The following is an 11627-nucleotide window of genomic DNA, read 5'->3' on the forward strand; positions in this document are numbered from 1 at the left end:
TTCTCCCGCAAAGAGGCCACTCCTTGCGGTACTTCAGTCGACCGTCACCATCGCTCCAGATAAGCTTTCGAGAGATGGCTCGTGCGATACTCAGCCTCCTGCGGGAGGAGGATGCGGGAAGAGTTGAAAAAGACGCCGTACCGTCTCAAAACGCACAACGGCGAGAGAGCACAGTCTCGGAATTTTTAATCTTCTCGCGTACGGAAAGAGAGTTACGAATGAACGCCACGGATCTGACATGGTTTCTGAATTGTGAGACAAAAGATGTGAATACAAAGCAAGACTCGCAATTGCCGCCCGTTTCTCTCTTTTTTTTTTACATCCTCGTAGATAAATATGATGCGTGATTATATGTAGTTTTCAAATCTTGCAAAATATTTGAACTTGTACGTATTACAAAGATATACAAGAAACAAATTTATAATCATTAATTTTCTAGCGAAAGATTTTAAAATATATGACTGTAATAAACTTTAGTTTGTCACCACAGATTGTACAATAATAAATCATTATTCTGATTATGATAAATATTAATCTTTTATTTTTGTATGACAATCAATAAATGTTATTGTAATTTTAAATGCTTTTTTAAGGATACCCTTAGAATAAATATCTTTTTATACCGATTATAAAACTTTGTTTTTATATTTACAGATATTTCCCAAATCTGCAGCTTCTAAACATATGTAGTCAGAAATTCTATTACGCGAGTAACAGATATGTTGATAACGGAGATGTACTGTTATAAATAATATTTGTCAAATATATTCAAATATGTAAGATTTTAATCGATCAATATATACTTCCTAAGGTACAGTAAATGTTACGTCGATACACGGCAGCGAAAGCAATTATTCACAAGACACGCGCTATCGAGATGTGGATTCTCTCAATTTATAATGATGAAACAACGAAGGACGACGCGCTGATGAAAAACGCGTCCAGCAATTCGATATGCTCGATAATCAATATCCTCGATGGTTACGCTCTGCTCCAATATTTGTTTTTCATCAAGAAAATGCAAAATGCCGAGAACGTATCAATTCCGCGGCCTCGTTAAATGAATGACGCAAATCTTCACATGCAAGGAACTATTGGAACCATGCTATTTGATCGCATGAAATTTTTTTCGCGAAATATCGCGCCTCAATATGATAACATTAAATGTTCTTTATTTGCTTAATAAGAATTATGCCGCGCTACCACATATATATAACAATAAGAACATTTTGCAACCTATGATAAGAATTTTTTATTTATTCTTAAAATTTATTCACCCATTTTGATTATAATCCAGAATTCAATCTTTCCTTATTTTTATTTTGTCATTATAATATTAATTGTAGGTAGCAAAGTAGCTTTCAATCGTTCAACACTTAGACACAATACGATGAAGATGTACGCATATCTGATATTACGTTATTTCATGCTACCAGTTCAATTCAATCAGTAGATGATACCGGGCAGTGTATTGAAATCGGATAATCAATAAAGCACAGTTGCGTGAGTCGATTAAATGCTTTATTGCGGCCACACGTTGCCGGAGAGACTTCTACTTGTCAGTGCTTGGCAGTTAACGCGTTCCTGCTTTACAGAGTGCTTTCACCATCTCGAAAAGACTTACGAAAGTAATAAAAATAACGTGGTGCATTGTTGGTATTACTGTGTGCGGCTGAGTTCCTTTTCACCGATTTAATTCCCTTCGATTTTCGGTTTTATGATTCGCTATTGGCTCTATGAAAAGATTCTTGATAGTCTCTTGACTTCGATTGTGATAGCAACGGTTGCTTGGCTTGATTAGAAGAAACACCAGAGTAAAATAAACGCGGCATTTATTGTTAGCTGGCGAAAGACGATTCTTATGGGGACTAGACAGTCATATTGGTCAAAAATGATGCTTTTTTGGGGGAATTTCTTACAAAGAAATGAATTGAAACGGAGAATTGTCCTTTAACACAATTTATTTGGATCATAAACTATAACAAAAAAATTTTTTTACTTAGTTTTAGTTTTTAATGCTTGAAAATATGTATTAAAAACTTTAAACGCATTTTTCTCAGTTTCTTATTTTTTTTCGTTTTGCAGTGCTAACTCAAATACAGAGGCTTAGATCGACTTGAAAAAAATTGAGCATGTTTACAATACAAATGCATGTATAATTTCGGACTGAACCTCTAAAAAGTCTGTGCAAACTCTAGTTTTTGAGAATAAAAATCAAACAGCTCTTTTTTAGAGATTCAGTCCGAAATTATACATTGTGAGCATGCTCAATTGTTTTCAAGCGTAAAGGACAAGTCTCGGTTTCAATTCATTTCTTTATAATAAATTCCCAAGAGTTTTTCGACAAATATGACTGCCTTGTAGTCCCCTTAAGTTGCATATAAAACTTGAGCGAGTATTTTTTTAATAACATTATAAAATATTATAAAGAACAATCTTTAGCGTCGTAGCTAAGAAAATTTTTGTATGGAATATAAAAAAATTTGAATGGATTGCAGCTGACATATATTTATTGTTACTGGACTATACAAATGCATTATATTGTTAATATCGTTTAAAATTAAAAAGAAATGTGAGTAAATATCTTAAATACATTTTATTTAGATATTTTACAGTGCTTTAAATAGCAATTTTTTGTGTACGTGGATATTTTGCATTTTTTTTAAAATAAAAGTTTGAAAAGTTATTTTCCTTTTCAAATACTGTGAAGTAGATCTGCTTAAATAATTATGATTTTGCTTCGGTAATCCTTTCAAAGGACGACTCGGTTGAAGTTAAGTGGACTTTAAGTATACGCATTCAATAGAATAATTTATTTTCTCCTGTTAATTATCTGCTGTCTTGTTATACCTTTGGCGATCTTACTACCTGTCGACGGGATTTCCTCAGCGAAGATCCAACTTGGCGAGTCGGTTTTGAGTGAAGCGGATGCAGAAGTTGGGACAGAGGGTGAGGGAAGATAAGCGAGCTTCCTGTTGTTATGTACTCTTAGGTCGCCCCGAGGGAGAGAATCACTGCGTCAGTTACAGCGAGGCTGCGTTACGTCATGCCTTTTCTTTTAGCGAGTCTCGGGAGGCTCCTTTGGCGCTGAGTCGGATGAATTTCTCTATTGGACCGGTCTACAAGAAGGACGGTACTCCGCGCAATACTTTGTCACAATGTCGGTCTGTTCCGCGAGCTTGGCCATCTTGCTACGTTCGTGGAAAAACGCGCAGAATTCCATTCCCTTTGTTATATTACGTCCGTTGTTTCAACGAATTATCCCCAAACGTCCTGTCTTGAATAACATCATGTAGGCGAGTACTTTCATGTAGGACATTAATTAAGTACCTTTTGAAAAAAAATTCCCAGTTATATTTCCTTAAGACATATCTGTGGTAGAAACCCGGTATGTGCTCTCCCGTACTTGTTACGTTAAAATTTGTAAAAGCTCACAGCGATATAATTTGAACTCTGTTCTCTTGAATTATTTAATTTGCCGTGGCATACCTGTTTGAAAGACATACGCTAACGTGATATGTAATCTCCAAGTAAAATCCAAACTTTTATTTTGTTTCAATGTAACTTAATTTTGATTTTAGAACGGTACTTTTTATAAAATTATTTTTCCATTTTGAAGCTAAATCGAAATTTGAAAAATTATTAGATACTTCTTGTAACAAAGCTACATCGAAACTGAATTAAAAATTTATTAAAAAATTTAAATATAATATAATATATGCACAATTTCTTCTCCTCTTTAATATAATTATTAATACATTTTATCAAGTTTTATTAGCCATAGTCTTTGATTTGTTAAGAAAATTAAGACATCACAGTATTACATTAGATTATTCTTGCTATACAAAAAAGCATAGTATCGCTTTTTTTTCTCAAGAATTCTTTAATCAACTTTAACATAAAGACGCTTCATTCTTATTATATGAAAATCGTTGTGTTTATAGTACTTTTCTAATATAATATTGTAGTACATAGAGGATAATTTATCCATAATATCAATAAGATCAATAAGATCAATAATGGTTTTTGAGAGATTCGGCTTTTTTACTCAAGATGGAGAACAGTTCGCCCATAATAGACACGTAATGTTACTGCGACGTACATTATTATCATAAATTGGTCAAGTCCCGCTCAAAACGGGGCAACGAAGACGAAGTCGCGAAGTTCGCGCGTAAACGTGAGAAACAAGTACGCCCTTAACGCTGCACGCTTGGAATTAAGGCGATAAGAGCGCCGGTAGAAGCAATAAAGGAGATGCGGCGCGGCTTATTTCCGGGTCTGCTCGGCGGAGTTGCCGCAGGAATACCGTACAGATGCGCGACGGAACAAATTTTCTCGCGTCGCCTATAATTTTAAGAGAGCTGCACTCGACTCGTGGAAGCAAGATAAATATCTCCCCTCTAGCGCAGAAAGATAGACGGAGTCTCTCTCTCTCTCTCTCTCTCTCTCTCTCTCTCTCTCTCTCTATTTCTCTCTTTCCTAAAATTCTCTGCTCGCGACACGAATTTCAAGTTCCTAAAACGACCAAGTGACGCTTCTCAAGACAGTCTAAGAAAGAGTAGAATCACCTAACTGCTTGATCATTGGACGCGGGAGATATATATCGCGGGACGATCGTCTCGCGAGTTCACGGTTGAATAAGACGCTTCGTCCTCGAGATAGTGTTCTTCTTTGTAGCTTATCCGGCAGTCGTGTGAAACTGTATTCTCAAAGTAACCGCAGTTGGAAAAGTATAACATACATCGGGCGTAATCGTGAGACGGATAAGCGCACAGCGATATTTAGAATGTTCCAAGATATTCTTTATCTCTTTGACAAACTCTGCAAAAGTAGATTCGAATTAGGACATCTTATCACAGTTATCGATGTAAATTATGTAAATTAGGTGAATAATTTTTTGAATTTAAGTGCTGCATAAAAGATCTATAACTTTCCAAAACTGGACATATAGGTATATAATTTTTGTAATATAAAAATTTTTTTAATGTGACCCGATTAGATATCTATTCGTGAAAATTAAAAAATGTAAGTTTTAATTAAACATTTAACATTTATAAATTGGATAAAATACATTTCTTATTATTAGTCTATAAATAAAGCTGGAACAGGGAGGAAAAGAGCGAGGGATGATAATTTTCGATTTAGAAATTTAATTAATCTGTAACTGTTCCGAAAAGAGTCGCGTACCATGAAACTTAAACAATTTGCCGCATTACATGGAATTCCCTAATTAAAAACTGAGGTAAACTCACGTTAATTGGATCCTGCAGCGAACATCGGCGCGGATCTCAATTAGGGCTCTTTACGACGTGAAAAATTGCGTGCCAGGTCGTACATACGACCAGACAAAGTCGAGTTATATATTGCAACGGCTTTATCAGCCGCGGTTTTTTACTCGGAGATATGTTGCACGTGTCCGAGCATCAGTTTGTGACGTTTCCGAAACGGCGGCGGGTATACGTGCGAAATATGAACCCGGGGTCCTCGCCACGCCCATGCCCCAGGATGGATCGTCCTGCCGACTCTCGTCTCTTTTTCGCGTCAGGCGCCGCGCCGCGCCGGACGCGTTACGGACGCATATCTCCTCCTGCTTCGTGGCGGTGGCGGTGGCGGTGGCGGTGGCGAGAGAGAATCGGCGGTGCGAGCAAAAGTGCAAGCTCCCATCATCCAAAGCGCTCCGGAGGAGCGAATGCGGAAGCGCTTCATAAAACGGAGAATAATTTCACCTCGTGGATTAATTTCGCATCAAAGCAACGCTGCACGGAGTTCAAGGTATCGCGATGAGCGACGACGCGCACCGACGACGACGACGACGACGAATTTTATTCCTCGCTCTAATTCATCCTGTCTGGGAGACGGCGACGACGGTCGCCGATCTCTCATTGTTCCCTTATCCCAGACGTTAATGAGTTAATTACGGCTCGCGGTCGCGTCTCTCGCCAACAGAGTCTCGCTTAATTAACTTACTCGGTCATTTCCTGTCTAGTTTCTAGATCGCTTCGCCGTGATATAAGTAGAAATGGAAAATTGGGTTAACCACACTTGACACCCGTCCGCGGGTACGCCAGGCAGAGTCGGATTACTACTCTAAATAACTGGTTGCAACCAGTCAATGCGCCAATTCATTCGCAGTTGACGAAACTTAGTAGACGCGAGAGGTTTCACGCCACGTTTATCTTATACTGAATGGACTTGTAAATGTTCAGGAAAAGCGCTGCCTTCATTCTTGTTGCAAAGAAATGTTTTACATGAAACAGTTGTAACCAATGTATTTGTTTTTCGATTATAAAAAAACGAATGTTCTCCGAAGAGCTACTGTTTTGTAATTTACAGTTATTTCTATAATTGTTTTATTTAAAAAAAATCAAATTATCTCTCTCTAAAGAAGAATTTTTCGTAAAATATCAAGAAGTTAAAGAAATTTCTAAGGAATATTTGCTATGTAATTAATGTTACAGTTTCTATCTTGACTGTAGACGTGTTATTTTAATAAAAATTCCTTCCTTTTATTAATTAGTATCTAAAATAGAAAAGTAAGTCTGTAACTGTCCTTATTTACTTTAAATATAAAATTTGTTACAAGTGTGATCGAAATTAAAAAGGTATTAATTGGTTGCATTTTAAAACAAATAAAGTCAGAAGCTGTGCAAGAATGCGCGCTTAATATAGTGAGCTTCAATTCTTTGTGCGCGCTTTGTTACCGTAACATTAATTACTTAATGGATACTCCTTCCTCGGCGGTTGTTTTTTTCCGGCTTCGTTTCCCGGTGCCTCACGGACGATCATTCCCTTTTTGCGTTGAGCAACTCGGTTGGAACGCAGAAATAATCGATACCTCGGCGGCTACTAGACTAGTCGGTACCGAAGATAAACTGAAAGAAGGTCACTCGGACTCGGAGCGAAAACTACGTTCGGGAATGAAGAAAGTAATTTATTCCGCTTGTCTACGTCGTCAGGAAGACGCGCGTTTATTACGTTCTAGATCGGATATCTTCGGCAAAAGTTTCGACTGTAATAAAAAAAGAAAGCAACAAAGCTCACTCTACCTGATAAAAACGATTATTCGTGTACATTTGTCTCTCGTCCGTTTTTTTGAATTTTTTTTCACTGGGTCTATGTCACGATACACAAATCGCTACAAATTTGTTCTACATTGTTAGTTTCCAAGCTCCTTAGTTATATGAGCTTTAATGAGCTTTACTAGCTTTATAATCGTCTTTCCGTCACATTATAGTCGCGAGCTTCAATCGCATATATTTGTATCGATTAATTCATGCGCTTAGTTTATTGTTAAGAATCAGTGCTTTCATCTGCTTGGTATATGTATCGAAGGTATAGATTGTTGTTAGAGTTACATATAATTTTTAATTAACTTTAATCGCCATAATATCAGTAACATGGAAACTCTCCAATGTGTAACACTAATTAAGAGGATCATAATGGACTAACAACTATAAATTTTCATGTTAATCCCTTATACATTAGAAACTGACATTGCTGTTTGTTTTGTCAATTCGCGATAATACGCGAGTTTGCTCTTTCATTTAAATTGGAGAAATCCGAGTTTGTATTTTACACATGTATGAAGCAAGTGTATACTTGCTTATTATAAATTTCTTTGTAGATTACGGTGCAAAATATCGAATGCCCTTTATGTTTCAGTTCAGAGCAAAAAACTACCTTTTGAAAGTCATACTGATTAATAATTAAAGAATGATATTTACAAACATTCTATATGTATATCCGTTTTTATACGTGATTGAACATATCCGCTTTACTCTGCAGAAGCTTTGTAATATTTTTTTTGTTACACGAGTTTGTGGTAATTATCGCCGATTCTATAAGACCGGCGTTCGATAAGTCATATCAAGGCAAATGTATACAAGATTTTTGCATTGTTTTCACACGTACATTTTGCACGAATGGCTATTTCGCGTAGTAAAAAAATTACTATCCAATTGGTAACCACGTTATTAAAAATCATCATATGGGAGTTACATGATTTACAATTTCGATATTTTTACTGGCGAAATTATGGTGTAATAAGAGTGACGTAACATCTTACGGTCAATCACAGAAATAGAGATTGACTACCGTGGATATTCGCGGGGATCTTGGTATCTCTTTCGCGGCGTTGCATCTAACTTGGATAAGTAATCTTTCATGCGCGACACATGCCGCGCGACTGACTGGATAGAAATAAGCAAAGAAGCCCCGACGGGACGTAAGACGTAAGTACCAAACATACCGAGTGGCGGAATAACGCATTGCAGTCCGCCGAGCGTTTCGTCGAAAATATCGCTGTGCTGTTGCGCGGGGAATTGCGCAATAAACTTCCAATTTTACGTACAATGCGTGGATACCGTTGCTTCTTTGACGGAGAAATAAGTGTCGCGCGGTTTATGGTCAGCCATGCATACAAAGGAATTGCCTTGACCGTTTGATCTAACGACGTGTCATCGTCGAATCCTCCTGACAGAAATATATCTCTCCAAAGTGTGACTCCACATTTTTTCCGGTTGCAAAAAAAAAAAAGATATAAATAGAGTAAAAATATAGAATCGTATCCATTCATTTATGTTACGCTACGTTATGTTTACGCATTTCATTTTTGAATTGCGGAAATATGTTCATCAACATCAAAGTTTCTTTACAACAGCCCGTTTACGTGCTTATAAATTCCACGGAAATATAATTTGTGCAACACATCCGATTATGCGAGCGCAAAGGCTCGTTAAGGGCACTTTTATCGCGTTTATTTGCAATTCCAGATACGTTGAGAGACAGTAAGAGAGATATCTTGGCTGCCAAAGTTCAACGAGAAACCCGTCAAGATATTATAAATTTTCCCATTGTTTTGCGCCAGACTCCGCGCGATCTTCGTAATCTCCGCAAGAACGATCCACCACAGCCCGTCGTCGCGCCCCAAAAAGCGCTTTGTGCTTACGAATTATTTACTCCCGTGCCTTCGATCGTGGCGGCTGAGAGCTGCCGCGTTTTGCCAGCTTCTTGCTTCGTTAATAATGTTACCATGTGAAGTATCGTAAAGTAGACGATTCCTCTCCGTAACGAGGAAGCGGAGAAAATCAGGAGAACTGTGTGGCTCTTTAATGGCCGCGCCAGAAAGTCTGTTTGAAATATTAACGGACTAAATCCATTGTCTTCTGCGATGTAAGCACTTTTCAAGCGGTCACAAATCTTTATAGATCTTTAATCGATATCACTTACGTGAACAATGTGAAAGACCTTTTTCATCCCTCGAAAGGCAATTCTTCTCTCGTTTCGTATCCAGGGCGATCGATTCTTTCAACTCTTGTTGCGATATTAATACAAAACACAATGTCAAATGCAAAGGAAGATCCGTCTTCACGAAAACGTAACTTTCACTGCTTTATGACATTTGAAACTTTTTTGAAACTTTTATAATCCCATGTATTAACCCATATTAATTATTACACAAATTAAATATCTATTGAAAAGCGAACATACTTTACATAATCAAATTCAAATTTTTATCACTAAACGTATGGCATATTTTGCTAAACACTAGAACTACCGAGGAAGTCATAATGACCCGTTTGACATTTTTTAATAATTTATTACTCATTTTTAAAACATCTTAATTTTTGAAATTTTCCTTGACTTTTATTGAAATTACATAGATGATTAATTTTTTTAATTTGTTTTCTCTTTTATTTTCTAAGATTTCTTTGGTAGAAATAAATATAGATTAATCTCTAGTTCTATAGTGTTAAACAATTACAGCGTGGAAAAAAAAATGCAAGTAGGCTGTTTGTACGACATATTATATAGTTTTGTATGCTTTCTAACATCTCAATTTTCGAATCGCAGGTGCATGTCTTATAAAACAATTTTTGCTTATTGTTCAATTCTTTTTCGCGACGACTGAAACTCCCTTTTCTTCTCGCAAATTTTATCATCGAAAACTTTCAGTTTTCTTATCCCGCCTTGCCAGGAGCAGGGAAAAGAAGAAGGGCGATGTCATTTAAGTCCACTCTTACGTATCTGGTATCCATTCGGCTCCGTTAGTTCTCCGCAGGAGACGCGACGCTACGAGCATTACCCTGAAGACCGGCTCCCGCGAAATGAGGTTTCCATCAGTTAGTTTGCAAATTCCCACGAGTTACTTGGCCGCACAACGACGGAGTTTCAGTGCGCGAGTCGTGCTCAAACTCACGTTAGCTCGATCGGGGGGTGGTTCGGGTTAAACTTTTGCTGGAAGGGAGCCTGCCTCATCTTCGAGGTTGCGCGCCGAAGACACTTGCGCTCATCCAAAATGAAAGTGTGTATTCATAAAACATAAAATCTGTAATATCTTTATAATATATCTTACGATGAAATAATTGTATTATTTTATAAAGAACACGACATACGAATATACATCATCTAAACTTTATACAATATATTGAGAAAGTAGGGTAGAGCGGGGTCAAAAGTAACGCGGGGCGAAAGTAACAACTCAAATATCTATAGTTATATAGGCATAGATGCGAATGCGTCTGTTGGTTAACGGATGGACGGTGCCAGACTAGAGTCAAGCTCAACAGGGTCTTCTTTCCCCGCTAATTTTTCCAAGCCCGTTCCCTTGGCAGTGGTTTCGCTAGATAGTAGATAGGGACAGTGGGAATCTCGTTAATCCTACCGGAGTGATACGATCTCACTCTAAAGCTATAGTGAGTCATGATTCACTAAAGATCGACTGATAGATGACTTTAATAGAGAAATTTTCCATTCAAAATTATAGAGTGACATAATTTAATCCTATCGACGCTAGCTACTGCACTCGAAAAGTGTGCACCCTTTTACTCCAAATGGAATTTTACTCCAATTTATACCTAGAGCGCAATTTTACTCTTTCTTAGAGTGGCGAATCACTCGAAGTGCACAGGTTCAATTTTCACTTTTCGTTAAACTTGCATCTCACTCGTTTTGAGTGATATTTCACCCTTTGACTTTTAGAGAGAACGAAGTATGTTAAAATGGATACACATTGCAGTACAGATTAAGTGTTGCGCGAATAAAGGATGATTGTCGCTACAAGTGACCGGAAGTAGCAGCGCGCTTTTCGGGATTTCAAGAATTCACGGTGTCAAAGTTCAGACAGTCATCGTAATAGTCAGCTGTTTTGCCGAAATCTTGTAAACAGGTTTTTCGTTGATCGTTGTTTTTCCTTGTCTCATGTGTTCGGAAAAATCGTTATGCTTTCTAGAAGCAGAATGCCAAGATGAAGAAAACAGTTTCCCTGCTTGACAATAAATTGTTATTTGATATAAATCATTATAAGGGGCATAATTTGCGCCGATACTTCTAAGGATGTTCGAATTTCGAACAAAGTGTCAATGTTAATTATTGCAAGTATTAAAATCAAGTACACATATATAATTAATAGTAAATGTTACTAAGATGATAAAAAAGGCATTATTCGAACTACCGTTTTTCTTCCAAATACTGCGCAAAGTAATTAACAGTTCTTGCGAAAACAATTAATAATAATTCCGTTAATTTATATTCATGAATGTCGATGGCCTCTCTGAAACCGGGCTTTAGCGACTTCAAAGTATCAGTAGCCTATAATTTCTGTTAACGAAGTAACGTTATCGAAGATC

The 11627-nt window shown here is 37.2% G+C and overlaps 1 protein-coding gene across 4 annotated transcripts in view; it reads right to left on the reverse strand.

Annotated features, from left to right (window-relative positions):
- The window catches only part of Kair1d (Kainate-type ionotropic glutamate receptor subunit 1D), a 134612-nt gene that overhangs the window by 38644 nt on the left and 84341 nt on the right, over positions 1-11627 (reverse strand). The gene's annotated exons all lie outside the window — the stretch shown is intronic.

This window comes from Temnothorax nylanderi, unplaced genomic scaffold (genome assembly GCF_030848795.1).
Source record: "Temnothorax nylanderi isolate EJ_2023f unplaced genomic scaffold, tnyl_v1.0 TNYL_tig0099_pilon, whole genome shotgun sequence".
In the NCBI taxonomy this organism is placed as follows: Eukaryota; Metazoa; Arthropoda; class Insecta; order Hymenoptera; family Formicidae; genus Temnothorax; species Temnothorax nylanderi.